The sequence below is a fragment of the Zalophus californianus genome, chromosome 9 (assembly GCF_009762305.2).
Source record: "Zalophus californianus isolate mZalCal1 chromosome 9, mZalCal1.pri.v2, whole genome shotgun sequence".
NCBI classification, from domain to species: domain Eukaryota; kingdom Metazoa; phylum Chordata; class Mammalia; order Carnivora; family Otariidae; genus Zalophus; species Zalophus californianus.
In genome coordinates this window covers 15,630,288-15,654,102 of record NC_045603.1, presented here as the reverse complement: position 1 = coordinate 15,654,102, position 23,815 = coordinate 15,630,288, and the positions used below count along the sequence as shown (strand labels likewise).

Genomic DNA, 23,815 nt, shown 5'->3' with positions numbered 1-23,815 from the left:
GGCACTTGCATATGTAATTTTGTTGATATTGCTAAATTCTCCACCATGAGGCTTGTGCCATTTTTGCATTCTTAGTGGCAATGTATGAAAGTGCCTACTAATATAATCTAATTGTCAAACTCATGGATTTTTGCCAATCTGGTAGGTGGAAAATGAGATTTTATCATGAGCCAGGTAGAGATATTTTCAAATGTCTTTGTATTTTTTCTGTGAAGAATCTATTTAATATCTCTTGTTCATTTTTTAATATGATTTTTGGTCTTTATCTTTTCTACTTAAATTCTTTATATATTAAGGACATTAACCCTTTGTGATATCAGTTGCAAGCATTTTTCTCAGTTTGCCATCTTTGTTTTTACTTACCACGGCTTTTGTCATGCAATTTGTTATCGGCTGAATTGTTTTCCTCCCAAATTCCAATATTAGGTCCTAACCCCAAGTAACTCAGAATGTGTATCCAGACTGTATCTGGAGATAGGTCCTTTAAAGAGGTTATTAAGGTAAAATGAGGTCATATTGATGGGCTCTAATTCATTATGACTGATGTCCTTATAAGGAGATTAGAACACAGACACTGGGGAAGACCATGTGAAGACAGAAGATGGTAATCCAGAAACTAGGAAGACCTCAGAAGAAGCCAACCTTGCTGACAGCTGATCTCATACCTCTAGCGTGCATAATTGTGAGAAGTTTCTGTTGTTTAAACCACCAAGTTGAAGTCTGTTATGGCAGCTCTAGCAAACTAATACACAAAAGTTTTCTAAAACCTTGTCAGATTTATCAGCCTTTTCATTAGTGTGTCTAAGTTAGACACTAGGCAGTTAGTAAATGTGTCCCACTCCCCAGTAGAGAAATTCACCCTCACCTTTTTCCTAATATTTGATCATTTAATTTTTCCCCATAACTGTTTAATTTTAGAAGTTTTAGGTTTGCAGAAAAGTTGCAAAGATAGCAGAAAGCATTCTTGTATAACCCTCATGCAGTTTTTCTTGCTGTTACCATCTTATATTACCATAGTATTTTCGTCAAAACCAAGGAACCAACATTGATACAGTGCTATTAACTAAACTTCACACTCTGTTTGGGTTTTATTAGATTTCTTCTGATGTTTCTTCTTCTGTTCCAGGATCTCATCCAGGATACCACATTACACTTACTTGTTGTGCTGCTTTAGGTACCTCCAGACTGACATTTTCTCAGCCTCTCCTTGTTTTTGATAACCTTGATCCCAGAACTACTGCTCATGTGTTGTGAGGAATATCCTCTGTTGGGGTTTGTCTGGTGTTTTTCTCATTGTAGACTAGGGGTTGGGACTGCTGGAAGATCACAGAAGTAGAGTGTCATTCTCATCACATCATATTAAGGGTACGGGACTTATTTTTGATGATGTTAACCTTGATCACTGTAAAATTACATTTTTTCCTCCCCTTTTCATACCCAACTCCTTGGAAACCAGGCACACCCTCAAGTGAGACAAGGAATTAAACTCTTGTTAGGAAAATGCCTGATGAATTTTTTTTTAAAGATTTTATTCATTTATTTGAGAGAGAGAGAGCACATGCAAAGAGAGGGAGAGGGAGAAGCAGACTCTCCGCTGAGCAGGGAGCCGGACACGGGGCTCGATCCTAGGACCCTGGGATCATGCCTGAGCTGAAGGCAGACACTTAACCGACTGAGCCACCCAGGCATCCCATCTGATGAATTTTTGAGGGTAAGTGCCCTACCTGAACATTCCACTGCCCAAGCCTCTGCTGTGAGCAATAAAAAACCTGGTCAACCTCTTCAACGCTGGCCAGATTCCAAAAATGTAAATATAAATCATTCATATGTGATACTTATTTGGTTTTCATGGAAACTTAAAGCAATTATTTTAATTAATTATATTGAATTGCTCTTTGAGAGAATTTGTTTACTTTATGAAACCACATACTTAAAATCTAAGATGATGTGGATTATTGTTAGAATTTGCAACTTCACTGGCAAATTAATTCAACTATTTTTCTATAATCGCTATTTCCCTAAACGTACTTTTGAAAACAATCACATTGCCATAATTTAAATAAATGATTGCTGTATGTATAGAAAAATAAATGTGGTCCTTTTGAGGTTATGTTTTGGAGTATTTATCAGTAACTGAAATTGCCAGTAACTGTTGTCAGGTAGTGAGTTCATTAGCCAGTGTTTATTTTTATTCTTGAGCTTTGATTAGTGAACTTTTTTTGAGTTAGTAAACTCTTTTTGAGTTCTACCTGATTTGTATTGTTTTTAGCCAAATAGGTCATACAGCATTAAAACCTACTATTTATGGAAACTACATTAAAAAAAAATCCAGGCCAATACATAATGTAAATCATGGTTGTCCTATATTGGGATAAGCTATCAATTCTGCCTTTAGATGCAATATGTAATATTGTTGCATCAAGTTTACTGGCAACAAATCAGTATCTGCTCTTCAGTGACAGGCAGTGACAGTGCCTTCCTCCAGGAAAAAAAGGGAAAGAAACATCTCATTACTTTGTATACTTATATAGTTTCAGTGACAAAGACTTCTGAAAAAATCAGTTTCTTACAAGTGACCTTGAATTCTACAGTCTTTGATTTTTCTTAAAATTGTGATTTAATTAACTTTTTAAATGACAAATTTAATGTATGTGATTCTCTATGCATTTAAGTTAAAATGCCAAAAATACGAATTGAGACATAGCCATGTCTTTGTATTATAAACAGTAAGCAATCTGTTTGAGATGTTAGGTTTTATCGCCCACTGCTGTATTTGTAAACAAAGACAAATGTTGCTCTAAGATGTAGTTGTAATTGACTATGGATGTGATACTTGATTTCTTAAAGATAAGCTTGTTTGCTCTTGTGCATTATACTTAAAAACTTTTTAAAAATGTATTTTCATAACTTTAAGAAAGTTAGGTAAGTTCCCCCCTTTCTTTTTTTCTTTCTCTTCCCCTTGTGACAATTCAGTCCAAGACCACTAGATGCCAGGGTGGGCTTCCACAGCAGGGTAAGGACACAGGTTTGGGGGAAGATGTTCACGTGGGGTGGGAGCAGTATGGGATTTTACAGCCCATGTGGAGTGAAGAAGATGTTAATGTAGGAGGGTGGCCGCTGCTGTGGAACAGAAGCCCAAGTGGAAGAGGAAGATGGGGCCATGGGGGCGATGAGAGAATGATTACATAGAGTGCGATTAACCAATTAGGTAAATACGTTAAAGGTAATGGGAACCAAGTGTCTCGTCAGAGAAAGGACAAATAAATATGGAAAGGGAGAAGGCAAAAATGAATCTTATGGCATTAATTTCAAATCAGAGGTATTGGTGTAAACTTATGGTTGTCAATAGAGAGACATATGGAAATATAGATTTTATTAAGATATCAATAAATGTGTGTTTGTACAACTTAACAGCAATGAGCCTACCCAGTGCCAGATCTTGGTTTCCACATACCGTAAAGTTGGAACATCTTGTATAGGAAGTTAGAAACTGCTCGAGACACTGTGAATTGTGCAAAACTGTGGAATCACAGATCTGTACCTCTGAAACAAATAATGCGATATATGTTAAGAGAAAAAAAAGAAGAAGATAGCAGGAGGGGAAGAATGAAGGGGGGTAAATCAGAGGGGGAGACGAACCATGAGAGATGACAGACTCTGAAAAACAAACTGAGGGTTCTAGAGGGGAGGGGGGTGGGGGGATGGGTTAGCCTGGTGATGGGTATTAAGGAGGGCATGTTCTGCATGGAGCACTGGGTGTTATGCACAAACAATGAATCATGGAACACTACATCACAAACTAATGATGTAATGTATGGTGATTAACATAACAATAATAAAAAAAAGAAACTGCTCAAGAGTTATGGGCACATGTCAAAAGGGCATGGGAGGCAACTTAAAACGGGCTCCTGCTAGCCAAACCTAGGCCAATCTGAGCATCAAAATAAATAATGATAACCTATTGAATAAAAGAGAAATCCATGAGTCCATATTGATTTAAGTAAACCAATTAATTGAATGTTTGATGAGGAATGGGAATATTTAGTCTCACAATACCTCTGCACAAAATACTAATTACAAAGGGAAGAGTAATGTTATAGTAGATACCACCTAGACAAGTGATCAAAATGAACATCATAAGTTATGAGACAGATTGAAATCATGAGCCAAATGACTGTTCGAAATGCAAAGAACACCATATCACCTCTGTCATACTCCTGCTGTTCTGGTTATCTCTTGTGGCTTAACAAAACACCCCCAGCTAGTGGTGGGAAACAAAACCATGTTACATGTTCACAGATTCTGTGGGTCAGGATTTGCATGAGGTGCAGCACAGATGAATCATCTGTGTTCTATGAGGTTTGGGGTCTCAGCTGGGGAAAAGACTATAACTTCTGGGGGGGCACTGAAACAGCTGGGGGCTGGAATCATCTGGAGTCTTCTTTACTCAGTTTGGTACCTGGGCTGGGATGATTTGAAACCTGGGCTCAGCTGGGGCAGTCAACCAGAGCATCCTCATGTGGCTCTCCATGTGGTTTGGCTTCTCATGGCCTGGTACCTGGGTTAAAGGGAGCATCCTGAGAGAGATTCTAGGGAGGGAGTATTACAAGGGACATACACAGAAGCTGCAAGACTTCTTTTAACCTAGACTTGGAAGTCACCAACATCACTTCCACTGCATTCTCTTGGTTACAAGAGAGTCCCTAAGGCCCACCCAGATTCCAAGGGAGAAAAATTAGACTCTACTTCTTTTTTTTTAAATTTTTTTAAATTTTATTTGTTTATTTCAGAGAGAGAGAATGAGAGATAGAAAGCACGAGAGGGAAGAGGGTCAGAGGGAGAAGCAGACTCCCCGCCAAGCAGGGAGCCCGATGTGGGACTCGATCCTGGGACTCCAGGATCATGACCTGAGCCAAAGGCAGTCGCTTAACCAACTGAGCCACCCAGGCGCCCTAGACTCTACTTCTTAATGGGAGAGTGGCAAGGTCACATTGCAGAAGATCATGGGAGATGGGAAAAAGACTGGTTCAATTCAATAATTTTGGCTACACTTTCTTTCATTGTGTGTTTTGTAGGTATTGTCCCATTGTCTTCTGGTGTTCAATGTTTCTGTGAGAAGTCATATGTTTCTGAGGAGAACCTAATTTTCTTTCCCTTAAAAGTGACTTGATGTTTTTACCTGGCTGGCTAAATAATTCCTTATTTCTCTCTCTGGAATAATTTACATACCATAATATTTGCTCATTTCAAGTGTACAATATAATAATTTTTGACAAATTTACATAGATTTGCAAATTACCACAATCCATTATTAGAACACTTTTATCACCCCAAAAAGATCCCTCTTGCCCATTTGCAGTTGATTCCTATTCACAACTCCCAGTCCCAGGCAACCACCTTAACTTTCTACTTTCTATCTACTTTCTATCCTTATAAGATTTGCCTTTTATCTTATTCAACATAGTACTGAAGTCCTAACCAGATGAGTTAGGAAAGAAAAAAAATATATAAGGCACTCAAATCAGAAAGGAAGAAGTAAAACTATTTCTATTTGTAGATAACATATTATATATGGAAAAACCTAAAGATTCCATCAAAAAAGTTAGAAATAATAAATACGTAAAGTTGCAGGATACAAAATCAATACACAAAAATCAGTTGCATTTCTATACATGAATAATGAACTATCATGAAGAGAAATTAAGAAAACAATTCCATTTACAATTGAACCATAATGATTAAAATACCTAGGAAAAGGGGCATCTGGCTGGCTCAGTCAGGAGAGCATATGACTCTTAATCTTGGGGTCATGAGTTCAAGCCCCACGTTGGGTGTAGAAATTATTAAGAAAAATTTTTAAAAATTTTATTTTATTTTTTAAAAGATATTGATTTATTTGACACAGAGAAAGATAGTGAGAGAGGGAACACAAAGCAGAGGGAGTGGGAGAGGGAGAAGCAGACTACCCGCTGAGCAGAGAGCCTAACACGGGGCTCGATCCCAGGACCCTGAGATCATGACCTGAGCCGAAGGCAGACACTCAACAACTGAGCCACCCAGGCGCCGCCCCCCAAATTATTAAGATAAATAAAATAAAATAAAATATCTAGGAATAAATTTAACCAAGGAGGTGAAACACTTATACACTGAAAACTATAAGACACTGGTGAAAGAAATTGAAAAAGATGCAAATAAGTGGAAAGATATTCCATGCTCATGAACTGGAAGAATTAACATTGGGTTTTTGGGGAAGAATTAATATTGTTAAAATGTCCATACCACCCAAAGCAATCTACAGATTCAGTGCAGTCCTTATCAAAATTCCAATGGTATTTTTCACAGAAATAGAACAAACAATTATAAAATTTGCATGGAACCACAGAAGACTCTGAATAGCCAGAGTAATCTTGAGAAAAAAAAGAACAAAGCTGGAGGCATCACATCTCCTGACTTCAAATTATGTTACAAAGCAACAGTAATCAAAATAGTATGGTATTGGTATAAAAACAGACACATAGATCAGTAGAAAAGAATAAAGCCGAGAAATAAATCCATGCATATATGGTCAATTAATTTACAACAAAGAAGCCAAAAATATATAATGAAGAAAGGATAGTCTCTTTAATACATGGTGTTGAGAAAACTGGACAGCCATTTGCAAAAGAATAAAAACACTATCTTACACCATACACAAAAATTAACTCAAAATGGATCAAGACTCAAACATAAGACCTGAAACCATAAAACTTCTAGAAGAAAACTTGGTAGTAAGCTCCTAGACATTGCTTTTGGCAATAATTTATTGGGTTTGACACCAAAAGCAAAGGCAACAAAAGCAAAAATAAGCAAGCGGGACTACATAAAACCAAAAAGTTTCTGTACAGCAAAGGAAACCACCAACAAAATGAAAAGGCAACCTATCGACTGGAAGAAAATGTTTACAAATCATATGTCTGATAAGGGGCTAATATTAAAAAGTATAAAGAATTCATACAACTCAGTAGAAAAACAATCAATTTTTAAATTTTTTTTAAAGACATATTTATATATCAGCATCATGATCAGACTATTACATTTAGCAATCAGCAGCATGGGTGCAAAAAAAAATCTACATTAAAACCCTTTGTTGGAATGCTTTACACCTTCCATAGAACAGAAACTAAAGTAACATGTTATATAATTAGTCACAAATACAGACCTTGAGGTTTTTGCCCATACACACGAGCGTCGTCTAAAACATGTCTTCTTTGTAGCAGCTCAGCCCTGCCACCACCCTGCTTGAGTTCACAAATCTGTTGCAGCCTGTAGCTTCCCTGTCACTTGTCTGGCTCTCCTCTCCGGCTGAGCTTTGTTTCCTGGCAGCAGTGAAAATCTCCTGCCACTGCCATAGCTACTGCTGTTGCTGGAACCGCCGTAGCCACCTTGGTTTCACGGTTTGGCCAAGTATTGGCCTCCACCACCATAGGGGCCAGAGCTTCTGCCTCCAAAATTTCCTCCTCTCATGGGTCCAAAATTTGAAGACTGACTGTTGTAACTGCCAAAATAATGATATTCCACCACCTCCAGAGTTGCTTCCAACATTACCAAATCTGTTCTAGCCATCCCCACTGCCACCATATCCACCACCACGACTGCCACCAAAGTCTCCTTGCCACTGAAGTTTCCTCCATGACCAAAGTGTCATTCCCACCAAAACCACCTCCACGGCCACCACCAAAGTTTCCAGAACCACTTCGACCTCTTTGGCTGGATGAAGCATTCACCACCTCTTGCTTAGACAAGGCTCTCCTTACTTCACAGTTGTGGCCACTCACAGTGTGGGATTTCTGAATGACAATTTGTCTGCAGAGTCATGGTCATCAAATGTTACAAAAGCAAAGCCTCTGTTGTTGCCACTGCATCTGTCAGTCATGATTTCAATCATTTCAATTGTCCCATACTGTTCAAAATAATCTTAGATGATGTTCTTCTGTGTCTTCTTTAATACCACAGACAAAAATCTTTTTCACAGTTAAGTGGGCACAGGCCTTTGAGAATCTTCTCTCGAGACAGCCCTCTTTGGTTCCACAATTTTTCCATCCACCTTGTGTGGCCTTGCATTTGTGGCTGCATCCACTCCTCCACAGTGGCATACATGACAAACCCAAAGCCTCTTTGGACCTGTCATGACCACACAGTCCATAAGTGTTCCCCTTGCTCATAATGGCTCCTTGGATTCTCATTGGTTGTTTCAGAGCTCAAACCTCAAGGAAGAGCTTCCACAGCTGTTCAGGGTCTTTCGGAGACTCTGACTTAGACATGACAGTGGTGGGAGGGGAGACTTTAACGATGCTTACTTGGCGGTGTCCACGGGCAGAAAGGCACAACCTGGTTTTTTAAATGGGCAGAGAATCTGAAGAGACATTTTTCCAAAAAAGGCATACAGATGGCCAACAGGTATCTGAAAAGATGCTCGATATCACTAATCATCAGGGAAATGCAAATCAAAACCACAATGAGATAATCACCTCATACCTGTTAGAATGGCTACTCTCAAAAAACAAGAACTAACAAGTGTTGGCAACGATGTGGGGAAAAAAGGAGCCCCTGGGCACTGTTAGTGGGAATATAAATTGGTACAGCCACTGTGGAAAAGAGTATAGAAGTTCTTCAAAAAATTAATAGAACTACCATGTGATTCAGCAACCCCACGATGGATATTTATAAAAGAAAACAAAATCACTATCTCAAAAAGATATATTCACTCCCATATATTCAGTATAGCATTATTTACAATAGCCAAGACATGGAAACAACCTAAGTGTCCATCAGTGGATAAAGAAAATGTGGTATACGGGGACACCTGGGGGGCTCAGTTGGTTAAGCATCTGCCTTCGGCTCAGGTCATGATCCCAGGGTTCTGGGATCGAGTCCCACATCAGGCTCCTTGCTCAGCGGGGAGCCTGCTTCTCGCTCTGCCTGCCGCTCCCCCTGCTTGTGCTCTCTCTCTCAAATAAATAAATAAAATCTTAAGAAAAAAGAAAATGTGGTATACATATGTAATGGAATACTATTCACCCACAAAAAGGGAAATTCTGTCATTTGGAACAATGTGGATGGAACTTGAGGGCATTATGGTTAAGTGAAATAAGTCATAAAGAAAAAGACAAATACCATATGATTTCATTTATATGTGAAATCTAAAGAAACAAACATTTTACAAAAAGCCACTCATAGATATAAAGAACAACAGATCAGTGGTTGCCAGAAGTGGGGGTGAGGGGGCAGGCGAAATGTGTGAAGGTGGTCAAAAGGTACAAACTTCCAGTTATAAGTAAGTCCTGTGATGTAATGTACAGCATGGTGACCAGGGTTAACAATATTGTATACTGGAAAGTTGCTAAGACAGTGGATCTTAAAAGTTCTCACAAGAAAAAAATGTAACTATGTGTGGTGATGGATGTTAACTAAACTTATTGTAGTAATCACTTCACAATATACATCTATTGAAACATGTTGTACACCTAAAACTAATACAACAGTACATGTCATTTACATCTCAATTTTAGAAAAGGATTTGCCAGGGTGCCTGGATGGATCAGTCAATAGAGCGTGTGACTCTTGATCTCAGGGTTGTGAGTTTGAGCCCAATGTTGAGTGTAGAGATTACTTAAAAATAAAATCTTTGAAAAAATAAAAAAAATTAAAAGGGATTTGCCTTTTCTGTAAATGTCACATAAATGAGATCATGCAATATGTAGTCTTTTGCATCTGGATTCTTTTACAAGTGGGAAATGTTACTGAGGAATGTTGAAGTGTGTAACTAATCATATGTACTAGATGCACTGGCAGAGGCAACCATAGGAGGTACTGATAAAAATTATGAAGAACAGAATATGAAAGTAAGCCTGATAAATTATGAAAATCAGGACTTCAGAGTAAGTCTGATAAAGAATTATGAAAAAGATGATGTCAGAGTAAGCTCAATGTACCTAGTAACACAAATTGAAAAATTGCTTCTATTAAAAGTAGGATGATGTATAACAACTGTAGCTTCGTAGTGAGTACACTTGTGAGTAACTTGTATGCATTCTGGTATTTTTTCACTCAATAATAAAATTTTCTAATTGTATATTTATGAACTGGCACGTTCCTTTGGGTCTCAATTTCTCATTTCTCCTATATACACAGCATGTTTTTGAGGTTCATGTATGTTGTTGCATCTATCAGTGGTTTGGTCCGTTTTAACTGCTGAACAGTATTCTATTGTATGGATACACAGTCTATTCTCATTATTCCTGGTACTTATGTTCTATAAAATTGCTTCAAACACTGAATTTAGTGAATACTGAATTACTGGCTGTAGGGGAAATGCAAGGTTAGGTTCCTGCAACACATCATTTTCATCAACTAATAATATATAAACTTGTTTTTTGTGTGTTTCTGTCTAAAGACACCATATTTACTATTTAGTGTTGATTCATTAACATCGAACTCATGGCAAACAGCACTATAACTCATGCCTGAATGAAGCTTCTCTAACACATGTATTTTTTTCCACAAGGCACATCACAACTTTCTTGTGCTTAGGAATACTAGCTAGCACTTCAGCCCTAGGCCTGGATGCTTTTTTAAACAAAATCACCAACAAAAGCACCAAAAAAAAAAAAAAAAAAGTGAAAAACATGGCACTAAATAGCCTGCAAAAGGACAACTGTGTACAGGAACAGAGCTGAAACAAGAAAGCAGAGTGTCGCCTTGTCTGACCTCAGCTGGGGATGTGTTTGTTGGGTGACTCAATGTTTCTGCTGCCCTGCACATGTGCATATCCAAGAATGGCCAGGAAATTCCTATTGATTTTGAGGTTACAAATAAGTTTTAGCAAGTAGGCAAGTCTGCACATGTGGAGTCCATGAATAATGAGAACTGACTACTATATTTCATCTATTCACTAGCTGATGAACATTTTGATTATTTCTACACTTAGGCTATTGTGAGTAATTCTGCTAGGAACATTTGCATACAAGTCTTGGCAAAAATATTTGCTTTTATTTCTCTTGGGCAGATACCTACAAGTGGAATTGCTTGTTTACCTTTTTAAGAAACCACCAAACTATTTTCCAAAGTGGTTGTACCATTTTATACCCCCACCAGCAAAGTCTGAGGGTTCTAGTTTCTCTATGGCTATAGTAAAATCACCATAGGTTATAGCCTATCTTTTGATAATAGCCATTTTCATGGGTGTGAAGTGGTATCTCATTATAGTTTTGATTTACATTTCCCTAATGTCTAATGATTTTGTACATCTTTTCAGGTATTTATTTAGTCATTCACATGTCTGTTGTAGGTGAAATGCTTATTAAAATATTTTGCTTGCTGGGTTTTTTAATTGGGTTGTCTTTTTATTATTAAGGTCTTTCTATATTCTGGATACAAGTCCTTTATCAGATATATGATTTGCAAATATTTTCTCTGTGGTTTGTCTTTCTATTTCAATGGAGTGCAATTTCATGAAGTACAAAAGTTTTCAATTTTGATTAAGTCTAGTTTATTGATTTTATCTTCTCTGGAAATGATTTTGGTGTTGTGTCTAAGTGATTTTGGTGTTGTACTTTGTCTAACCCAAGATCATAAGGATTTTATGCTGTTTTCTTCTTGAAGTTATATTCTTTATCTTTTAATGTCCAATGATTTTTATGTTGGCCAGTATTGAGCAAATTTTTCCTAAATTATTATGTATAAGTCAAAAAGATTTTTTCTCAGAAAAAATATATTTTAAAATTTTGCTTATAGATATTTCTATGTTCCACTGTTTTGCTTTTCTTCTTAAGGGAGAATTAAGTATTTTGCCTGTCTTCTATTATTTGCCATTTGCTCTAGTCTTTTTTATGTCTTTCTTTTATTCTGTTTCATCTTTTCTTTTCTCATTTCTAATCTCTATTAGAAAGAGCCCCTAACTGTGCTTTCAGTCATGCCTCATATTGCTTGTGCTTCTTATAAGTTAGTCTTCATTTTTTGTAATGGTTTGTTTTTCTCTTGTTTCTTCTTTGATACCTATCACTTAATGCTTCACCCTCTCCTATCATCTAGCTAGCACCTCCTATTATCTGACCATTTCTTTCCTGAGCTTGTCTACTTCTGCCATGTGTTTTCCCTTCTTAGATTTAACTAAAGCACTGAGTTTCTGAAAGTTCACACTGGGATATTGGGTAATCATTTTCTTTTGCTTTGGATCAACATTTTTCTGTTAAGTTTCTTTGTCCCTCAGGGAAATTTTATTGCCCTATTTCATCATTTTCTTACAATATCATTGTAAGAATGTTTTTTACAAAATTATATTAGATTTAAAGATTTATTAGTTACATATTCCTAAGGAGGTTAGAAGAGGGCAACTTCCAGGTTTTGCATTGCAAAACTGGTTTGTCACAGAAAAACTCCCTAATAAAGTGACATTAGAGCAGACTTGAAGGAAATGAGGTGGAAGCCAGAAATCCCAAGCATTCTGGGAGAGGGAATAGCAAGTATGAAGTCCCCGAGGAAGGAGAATACTTGATATGTTTGGAAGATAGCAAGGGCCAAGCTGGCTGGAGTAGAGTGTTTAAGGAGGCAAGAATAGAAGATGAAATCAAGGTGCAAGATAGGGGGAAATAGTACAACTTCCACAAGGCTTTTGTAGGAAGTGAAAGGATTTTGGCTTTTATTCTGAATAAGATGGGAAACCCCTGGAAGATTCTGAGCAAGAAGTTGACATAATCTAATTGAGATTGCAAAAGAATCACTCTGAATACTTTGTTGAGAGCTGACTATACAGGTGCAAGCATGAGAATAGGGAGACTGGTTGGGAGACTACTGCAATAATTCAGGTGAGAAATGATGGAGATCTGGACCACAGGGGTAGCAATGGAAATAGTGAGAGATGATTAGATTCAAAATATATTTTGAAGGTACAGATAACAATTCCCCAAAGACTGGATGTAAGCTATGAACAAAAGTGAGTACTCAAGATGACTCCAAGGTTTTTGAACTGAGCAACTACAAGGATATAGTTGTCATTAACTAAGTTGGGAAAGACTGATGAAAGATGAAGTTTGAGGGGCAACAACAGGAATTAGAGTTTGGACATCAACTCTGAAATGTCTATTATACATCTTAACTGGAGACTTCTAATAGACAAATTGCTTATACATACAAGCCTGGAGTTCAGGGGAGAGGTCTAGACTAGAGATAATAATTTAGGAGTAATTGGCATATACATAATATTTAAAGTCATGATACAAGAACTAGAGGAATAATTGAAGTTACTCAATCTAGGGGGTCACTTTTGATTAAGATATCTGAAGCCTGAGCCCTGGGACTCAATGTTTAGAAGTCAGGATGAGAAGGCACTAAAACATGAGATTCATACGGAGCCTAAAACACCAGTGAAGACCTAGTAGAGAGCCCAAGAACCCATTCACAGAGCGGCCACTTCTCTTCCACATTGCCATGAGGTCATGTACAACACACAGCCTCTGGGGAAGGGGAATGGTGGGGAAGACCACCCTGACGGACTAAGCATTTATCCCTAAAGAGGCTAAATTGACTCTAAAAAGACTCTTTATTATGGAAAGAGACTGAGTTACCTTTAATAACTGGCAATTTGTGATTTTTTTCCTCTACCATCAAAGGGAATCGAAGCATCAAGGCAAGTTATAGGAATAGAGTGCTATATGTTTTACACATTTGGGTATAGTGTGAAAAATTTAGATTCTGCCATATTGATCAACAATTCAGTCAAAGACATCCATGTTTCTCAGCTCCCCTGAAGCTCTGACACCCCCAGTGGATCCAATTTACTCTCAAGCCTCAATAGCTTGAAGGCAGAAGATATTGTACTTTCAATTGTCTATCACAATACCAACAGCTACTATATACTGACACTTACTCTGTGTGTAAGCAGTTTAACACATTGTTCCTTGCTCATCATCACAATCTTAGGAGATGAGGACTATCAGTCTACATTTTAGAGATCAGGGAAAAGAAGCCCAAACAAGTAACCTGACCAAAGCAGCAAAGTCAAGATTAAAACCAAACTCTCATTACAGCACCTGGACTTTGATTCACCATATCATATTGCTAGTCACATCACCTTGAAACTTAGGTTCATCTACTCAAGGCTCCAGGAATCTTGAAGGAAGGGGGGGCATAATTAAGGCAACCCACGAGAGACCAACTGAGCTGAGGGGGTTGGAGGTCACATCTTTCATAAGCATAGAGGCACTGACAGATATATCTTGCTCAAATTTTGTCACTCCTATAATCCATCTTCCTAAGAAGCACTGGGCTGTGGGACTAGTGGTCTATTTTGGGACTATTAACTAGCACAGAGGCTCTGAAAAGCTAATTAATCTCTTGGCAAATAAATGATTAGACCCCATGTAAGGATGTGCCCTCAAAGCAAAGAAGGAAATTAGGTCAAGGAGTCAGTGATAACAAATTTTAGCTTGGCAGTTTTAGATCTAGGGAGAGATTAATGTTGGCTCCTTCACACTTTGGTGAAGGATTTGTGGTTATTTACCTCAAATTCTATGTGAGTATATATGACAGATTTCAAAAGTTGCTCTAAAATAGGGTTTCCTCTCCTGAAACTCATTTGCCTTCGCAAATTGTTGTTTGATATTAGTATTTCATGTTAGGAGAAATCCATCTTCCCTGGTTACAGAGGACTTGATTTAAGATACTAGATATCCTCAGGTTTTTCTTCACCTGTAAAAGAGAGACCATACCCTTTATAATGCATACAGTATTGCCTAAATCATAGATGGGAAGTTGTTCCCAAACATAGGCCAAACTGGGAGAGGCTCTCTTACTGCAGTTCACAAAAGTCCCAGACAATCATACTGTGTTCTGGGGTCACATGGAAAATGTTAACTCAGAAAGTCTCTCATCTCAGGGTAAACATAGAGGTTCTTTCAACCTGACTATTGCAGATGACAATAAAGACGCTTTGGTTCAACTTCAGGCTGCTCTACTGTCTATTTTTTTTAAAGTTCTACCTTGACCATCTTCACCAATTGCCATTTAACTCTTTATCATTGAAAAGGCTTCTGCCAAGTGAACTCTGCTACCACTTTGGGTACTTTGTCCCAAGGTGAAGTTTTTATTACTAGTTCCCTTCATGGGTCTAATATCTATACTGGATGTGGGTGGAAAATAGTAATCATTCCACTCTGCCTCTTTATAAGTATCCAGCTCAAGTCCTTATAAAAGTAGGCACTTAACATTTATTAAAAGATAACTACCTCCCACCTCCTTATCCTAGAAGCTCCCTGCAGGCCACATCCCTATCTATCTTCTCTGTATTCATTCAGTCCTCATTGTCAGGACCACCCATTTTGACATTTATTTGTATTATTCTTCAATGATTTATAAATGCTTAATGTGCCTATGTCTTGCCTTAAGAGTGAACTACCTAGGGATAAGATTTATATCACCTATCTTCTAGTGCTAAACACATGGATGGTATGTAAGAAATGCCCAATGTTTTGGTTAGATTCTGCTGGCTACAAGAAACAAAGGCTACAGAAGTTCCCTCAACTAATGAGAGAAACTATTCAAAGAGAAACCAAAGCCAAACAGCCCATAGGAAGAGCAGGGCCTGCAGCAGAATCAGGCTATAGGATACTTAGCATTCTACTACTCTAGAAGGTAGAACCAGGGGCAGAAACCAGATTCAAACTGGGGTACATAGGTTGTTTTCCCTAGGCATATAGACTTGAGTCCCAATAATTCTAGTAGGAAAGCTGGTTTGAAGCTAATCTGATAATAAAAGTTATCTTTCCATATCTATGAGCAGCTTCCTCAATCATAGAGAGTCTACCAGTTCATGGTTATAGACCTTCATGAGGTCTGGTTACACTTACTGTCCTTGCCTTCCATAACATGTCTACACAATCATCTTCCCAATTCCACCTCCTTTTTTTCTGACTCTAGCTCAAATGGGTTTCTCTTTCTCATAACAAAATGATCCCTTTCTAGAAACCAATTTCCTACAATAAAATGGTTCCTCACTAAGATCACAATATAGAAGTAGTCTATGAAAGCATCCACATTATTTCAACCCTACAATAAATTTTATTAAAATTGTTTTCTGGGCCGATTGGGTGGCTCAGTTGGTTAAGTGTCTGACTCTTGGTTTCAGCTCTGGGTCCTGAGATCCAGCCTCACATTGGGCTTTCTTTCTCCCTCTCCCTCCCCCTTTGCCCCTCCCTCTTTGCCCTCATGCTCTCTCTCTCTAAAATAAATAAATGAAATCTTTTTAAAAAATTGGTTATTTTCTTTTCAATAATTGAATTCCCTCCTTTTTGGAACTATTGGGAAGAGAGAACACTACCTTCAGTGTACACATTATAGCCTGTGCTGTCTCTTCTGACCATGGAGGGGTTAGCAGAGAGAGTGCAAAAAATGCAGACCACACTGGGCTTGAGAAAATTCTAAGTCACAGGGAGAGATGAGCCAGACAAACCTTCAGTGGCTGAAAGAAGAAAAGAAGATTCAATGACAGAAGAAATAAAAGAGAATCTTTAAGCAATTATAGACTCTCTGTCCCAGCTCTGGGTTAGGAGACTTGGACAGAATTGTAAAACTGGAAAAAGAACTGACAAATGCTAAAGAGGAACTTGAATTCAGGGCTAAAAATTGGGGGTATGTCAAATGCAGATTTTTCTTTGAAATTCACTATAGCTGAGCAGAAAGAGATGCCAGGGAAATCTGATGATATGGAGTCCCTAACTAGGAATACACAAATTAAAGATGACTTTATGAAAGATATGAAAGTACAACTGGTTGACCCCAAAGACACCAGATATGAAATGCTTGACTCCAAAATTTTTCTCCTTCAGGAAAAAATTTCTTGAATCCCTGTCAAGAAACGTCAGGAAAACAAAGACAACAGTAGCTACTGATGTTGGAAGAGTTGGTAAATAAACCAACCTGGCATGTTGAGACCCTTTAAGCAGACAGCTCTACGGCAGTCTGATGAAGTTTCATACTCACCCAGGGAACTATGAGTGAGGCTGAATTCTGCAAATGAAACTGGAAGGTTTCCAGGTATTATGCAGTCTTCTTTAACTGCTTCTTAGAAGGTGCCTGGAGCACTTAAAGCAGAATGAAGACCCTGGCCACCACTGCCACTGAAGAAAAGGGAAACAAGAAAGTCCATCAAAATGAGGCCCTCTGAGCACTAGTGGGTGATGTCCAGATTGGGCCATTAGCATGGACTGTGAAATTAATCTCAAATTAATCCACCTGTATCTTTGCTTGATCTCTACATAACATGATAGAGGTTATTATAAAAGTATTAGCCCCTTTTAAATCATTCTTAAACTAGATATTTACTCAAGAGAAATGAAAGCACGTTTACACAAAAACCTGGACCCACATTTTATAATAGCACAAAACTAGAAATAATCTAAGTGTCTTTTAATTGGTGAATGGATAAGCAAATATTTTCATCTTCATTCCCTTTTCCTAGGTCTAAAGGAGAGCAGCCATATATGCTCCTAAAGGGCAGCACTTCATAGCATGCCCACTTCACGAGCATCCCATCAGTAACACAACCCAAGTTCAAAGATGCTCAATTTCCTTCTGTTTTTACCTACTTTTGCCTACTTTGCCTACTTGACCACTGTTGGCTACTGGTAGGCTCTCAAAGGCTTTTACCTCTACAGTACAGCATTAGGAAGCTCATTTGTGCAATAAACATGTTCCTGCAAAGCTGTAAATCAGTTTTTGAAATCCAAATATATTTTCCCACAGTTCCTTAGTTTCAGGGATGTTTTATCTTAATTTGTGATTAATAATCAGTTGGCAGTGACTTTTAACTCCAGTTTTAAGTTACTCCACTATAAACCAAGTAGTTCCTCATTTGTACAAAAACATTCTTTTAAGATTTATTTATTTATTTAAGAGAGGGAGTGAGAGAACTTGAGCACGAGCATGGGGGAGGGGCAGAGGGAGAGGAAGACAAGCAGACTCCCCACTGACTGGGGAGCCTGACTCGGTGCTTGATCCCAGGACCTTGAGATCATGTCCTCAGCCAAAATCAAGTCAGATATTTAACTGACTGAGCCACTTAGGCACCCCTGTACAAAAACATTTCAATGTACTATGAACTTGCTCTACAAAAAAGAAAGGACAAGTTCTTTCATAATGTGGATTATGCACTAATAATTTATCTTTTTAAGATTTAGAATTTAATTATCAGGTGGGCTACTGTTCTTGTCTTTTTTTTTTTTTAAAGATTTTATTTATTTATTTGAGAGAGAGAATGAGATAGAGAGAGCATGAGAGGGGGGAGGGTCAGAGGGAGAAGCAGACTCCCTGCTGACAGCAGGGAGCCCGATGTGGGACTCGATCCTGGGACTCCAGGATCATGACCTGAGCTGAAGGCAGTCGCTTAACCAACTGAGCCACCCAGGCGCCCCTGTAGTGCCCGGTGGCCATACCTCATATCTCAACTTTTTTTCCATTTCAACATTTTTCTAAAATCAGGCTTATTGAGATATAATTGACATGCAATAAAATTGCTCCTAAAATTTCTTCAAAACTCTATGAGTTTTATTTTTTTAAAAGATTTTATTTATTTATTTGACAGAGAGAGAGAGAGAGCACAAGCAGGGGGAGCGGCAGGCAGAGGAAGAGGGAGAAGCAGGCTCCCTGCTGAGGAGAGAACCTGACATAGGGACGTGGGGCTCGATCTCAGGGTCCTGGGATCATGACCTGAGCCGAAGGCAGATGCTTAACCAATTGAGCCACCCATGTGCCCCAAAATTATGAGTTTTGAAAGATGCAATGTGTAACCCACATTACACTCAAGATACAGAACAGTTCTATCACCCCAAAAAGTCCCTCAAGCCCCTTTGTAGTAAACACTTCCCGACTCCCATGTTACCACTAATCTGTTTTCTTTCCCTACAGTTTTGGCTTTTACAGAAACATCAGTATATAGATATTTGAATTTGCACCTTTCACTTAGAAGAATACATTTATTACTTTATGTTGTTGTATCAGTAGTTTGTTCCTTTCACTGATGAGTATTTTCCATTGTATATACAAACCACTATTTGCTTATCCATTCACCAATTAAAAGGCACTTAGATTGTTTCCAGTCTTTGACTATTATAAAATGTGTGTCCAGGTTTTTGTGTAAACATGTTTTCATTTCTCTTGAGTAAATATCTAGGAATGGTATTGCTGGATCATATGGTAAGCTTATGTTTAACTTTATAAGAAACTGCCAAACTGTTTACTCAAATGTCTCTCTACTATTCTGCAGTCCCACCCACAATGTCTGGGAGTTCTAGTTGCTCCACATCCTTAACAGCACTTGGAATTATTTTTATTTTGACCAAGGAGTAATATTTCATTGTGGTTTTGATTTGCATTTCCCTAATGACTAATGATGATATAATTTCTTTTGCCATCCATATATCTCCTATGGTGATCATTCAACTACCCCAATTTTTTTTAAAGATTTTGAGAGAGAGAGAGAGCACGAATGGGTGGGGATCAGAGAGAGAGAGAGGGACAAGCAGACTCCCTGCTGAGTGAGGAGCCCGACATAGGGCTTGATCCCAGGACCTTGAGATCATGACCTAAGCTGAAGTCAGATGCTTAACTGAGCCACCCAGGCACCCCAACTAATTCTATGTTTTTAAAACTGGTTTCCTTGTCTTTTTATTGAGTTGTAGGAGTTCTTGATACAGTCATTTATCAGATATGTTCTGCAAATATTTTCTCTCAGTCTGTTACTTGTCTTTTCATTTTCTAAACACTGTCATCCAAAGAGCAGACATTTTTATAAATTAATTTTTTAATGGAACTTTGGGTGTTGTAACCAAGGATCACAAAGATCTTCTCCTATGTTTTCTTCTAAAAGTGTTATAATTTTAGATTTATGATCCATTTTGAGTTATTTTGTTTGTGGGGCAAGGTATGGGTTGACAGGTTGTTCTCTTTTTTCTTGCCAAATAATGTTCAATTATTCCAACATTTTCTTTTCTTTTCACTATCTTTTGGTAAGATTTCATTTATCAGACACTCCATATAGAATCTACAAAAATGAAGGACATCCTTTAGCTTTGGTGTGACAATCTTATGACTAGAGATGGGAGGACAGTTCCCACTTTCTTTGGCAAGAAATGCGTAAGTTGTGTGCTTTCTGCTCCATAGATATGCATTGTATAGGACAGTCCAGAAAGAATTGTCAGTGCTCTCTAGCCAGGGATCACCAGGAACACACCAGTGGTTTAACAAGGGTGCTTATTACTCAATTTCAGTGAGGGGAAGCACACACTATGGGCATCAGTGAGACATCTCAGTAAGAGGAAGGACTTATATTTTTAGATTTGTGTTAGGTGATTTAGGGAAATGTGCTTTAAATTGGATGCTGTCAGGAAGCAGGGGTAAGTCTACGATTGAGTATCTTAATAAATCTTTTGGAGAAAGAGGGAAGACTAGCATGACACTAAGGCTGTAATTGGTAAAGAAGTAACAGTCACATTATTTGATATTTTCTTTTTTTTTTAAGATTTCCTTCAAGGTGTTTATTTGATATTTTCAGTTTGTGTATTCCATTTGGTGGTTTGGATAGGTTTCATGTTTTCGTCTATGTTCAGACATGGTTATGGGGTAGTCTTATTTTTGTCCTGATCTATCATGATCATGTAGTGGGCTTTTCTGATGTTGATGTTCTCTGAAACTGTTTATGTTCCACAGGTAACACAAAGGCCTAGCTATGCCAGGCCAGCTCCTAGCAACACCAAGACCTGCCTGATAGCACCAGGTCAGCCTCTTGATGTCAGGGACTGCTTTTTTCTCTCAGAATATAGTGGTTGAGAACTTAGCCCTAGAGTGAGAAAAAAAAAAAAAAACGTGTTTGATTCCAGGATCTGCTCTTTACTGGCTGTGGACCCTTGGATAAATTATCTAACTTCTATCAGCTTCAATTTCGTCATATGAATATGGGATAACAGTACTTGCCTCATTGGATTATTGGGAGGAATGAGATATGTGCTAAAAACTTGTGTCAAGGGGCGCCTGGGTGGCTCAGTCGGTTAAGCGTCTGCCTTTGGCTCTGGTCATGATCCCAGGGTCCTGGGATAGAGTCCCATGTCGGGCTCCTTGCTCAGCGGGGAGCCTGCTTCTCCCTCTGCCTGCCGCTACCCCTGCTTGTGCTCTCTCTTGCTCTCTGACAAATAAATAAATAAAATCTTAAAAAAAAACTGTCAAATAAACCTTAGTTCTATCACAGAAAAGGTTAAGAAAGCTATTGGGGCACAGAAAGGAAAACCAAGAATAGTCCAGGTAATTGTGCCAGGAAAGTCAAGAACAGTAAGAAAGTGAGAACAGAAAAGCAAAATAATTTTCTTTGGGTGATAATCTATATAAAGCTGTTAACTGTCCAGTTCATTTCAAAATGCCAGGATAATGCAATACATTCATAAAAACATGATGGAACACAGGAAGATATATGGACCTTATACCAAGTGATTTGTCATTTAAATGCATTCACATAGAAACACTGAGAAGAGTGGTCTACAACTCAACAATGAAAACTATTATTGTGCCTATGCTAGGAGGTAGATTCATGTGATGGATAGAAAGGGATTGGGATCCCTTTCAACTTCAATGCCTATAAATAATTTATTTATTGCTTTCATGCTTTTGGTGTACAGCTTGCTTCTTTCTGGTCCTTACTTTTTGAACGCCCCATCTTGTTAAGCATGCAATATCACATCTAATTTCTAGTTTTTCAATAATGCAGAAGGCTCTCTGTGTGTAACCAACTACAGGAAAATAGCGATTTAAGAGACTGGCTAATTGATAAAGGCTGCATTAAGAATTTGTTCCATTAAAAGAAAATTATTGCCTGAAGGCTCCACAGACTCATCATTTTAAGACATTATACAATCTTTCAAAATAACATCTAGAAATGGTTTCATTTTAATAATCTGAGAATGAGATTTCACAGAACAGGAATCCAGACCTGAGTGGATTCAGTCTATAAAATGAAGAGGGCCTGCTTCCTTGAGGCTCCTTCTGCCGCACCAAGGTACCCCAAATCAAGACAGCATCCTTCTGTAGAAGCTATTTCATCATTATCATAATATTTTCATTTTAGATCTAGGGGCGGGTGGGCACGGAGTGGTGCTATTCACTTTTACAAGTTTGAAAACTGAGGTAATAAGAAATGTTAGTGTCAGCCTTACAAGAAATACATGCCTATCTATACTGGTTCTGGTGAACTCACAACCTCCCAAAGAGCTTCCCTCCATCACGGTTGGTTTATGTGGTGGTTTTTAACCACTGCTGTGGATTATAACTTTAATAACTGTAAAAACATACAATCTCCCAGGAGCGGCCTCAGTTTTATTAATCATCCATACTTTAATACTGATTAAATTCTCTTGTAGAGAGAAAGAAGTGAAAGGGAAGAACAGTGTAATTGTCCACTTTGTAATTCTGCCTAGTGTTCACCCTGGGAAAGTTACGTATAAGGACAAAGGTTTCTGTGATAATAATAGAGTAGGTACCAAACTCTTCACATTTTGGGTAAACACCACAATCCTTAGAGCCTGCTAATCCTCCAAATAATATTTTACTTATTTTTATAATTTTTTTTTTTTTTTTTTTTTTTTTTTTTAGAAAGGGAGGGGAGGAGGGACAGAGTGAGAATTCTAGGCAGGCTCCATGCCGAGTGCAGAGCCAGGCAGCTGGATCATGAGATCATGACCTGAGTGGAAACCAAGAGTCCCACACTTAAGTGACTGAGCCACCCAGGCACCCCCATCCAAACTATATTTTAAAAAAGTGACAATATTTGTTAATTTCCCCTTTAAGTTCTGGAAAACTAAAATATCCTGATAGTCTTGCAGATCAGTAGTCTAAGTGGATTTGATTTGCTGCTTTGATAAATCAGTGACTAGGCTGAAACCATAAACTATCTAGTCCACTACATTTATGACCTGGGTCAAAGTTAGCTTCTTCTAGGGTGTTCTCCTTGGTTAGCATGTCCTTTTCTGAGCCTGGTCAACAGTTACTATTCGGTTGCATCACCTTGATTATTTTGCATTGGGAGGGGGTAACATTTTGTGAGGTTACTGACTGGTTGCTTCGCGTGTGTTTTGTCTTGCTGACTGGCCCGTGAAGGAGGATCTCAGACTTCTAAAGGAATTCACATTTTGGAAAGCCCTTTCACACCCACCACCTCTTGATACTCTCAAAAAAACCATGATGGACTGCCTGTCCTCTTCACGTTAAGGTGTGGAAGGAGGGGCAGAGAAAGGTGAGCGGGTCCCATTTACCTAGCTGAGCAGCCTCTGAGCCCCACAACTCCTTTCGTCCCCACAACACCTGCAGTTAAGAGTGAGACGCCTCCCATCGCCCAGAGCTCAGGTGCAGACAGCGTCGTCTCAGCGCTACCCGCTTCTCCACACCTTCCACAACGGCAGGCAGAGAGCTTCTGCCACGGCGGGGAGGCGAGAAGAGGCACCCTGCTAGTCAGCAGGTGGCGAGGGAGGGGCGCCACGCCAGGTTTCTAACTTCGACTCACTTCTCTATCCACTACCAAACACCCCCTCTCCTCTTCGAGTGGTCTGGCGAGCCCTCAGCACCAACCGCAGCGGTTCTTACTGCCAATTCCGGGGCAGGGCAGCTTTATAATAACGTCCACAACGTCTCTGTCACCTGGACAGTAAGGGCGCGTCGAGAGCCCCACATTGAAGGGCTGACAGAAGGCCCAGCTCGTCACTCTCCTGAAGGGAAGCAGGGAAAGGAAGAAGATTGAGGCCCAGGG

At 38.7% G+C, this 23,815-nt stretch overlaps 1 long non-coding RNA gene across 1 annotated transcript; it reads right to left on the bottom strand.

Moving 5' to 3' along the window:
• Positions 1–1,180: 1,180 nt before the first annotated feature.
• LOC113921476 lies at positions 1,181–17,139 on the bottom strand. The gene is made up of 3 exons (XR_003519701.1): positions 17,014–17,139; positions 3,455–3,543; positions 1,181–1,316 (listed from the first exon to the last, which is right to left on the bottom strand). It is a non-coding gene; the product is annotated as an uncharacterized LOC113921476 (long non-coding RNA).
• Positions 17,140–23,815: the final 6,676 nt, after the last annotated feature.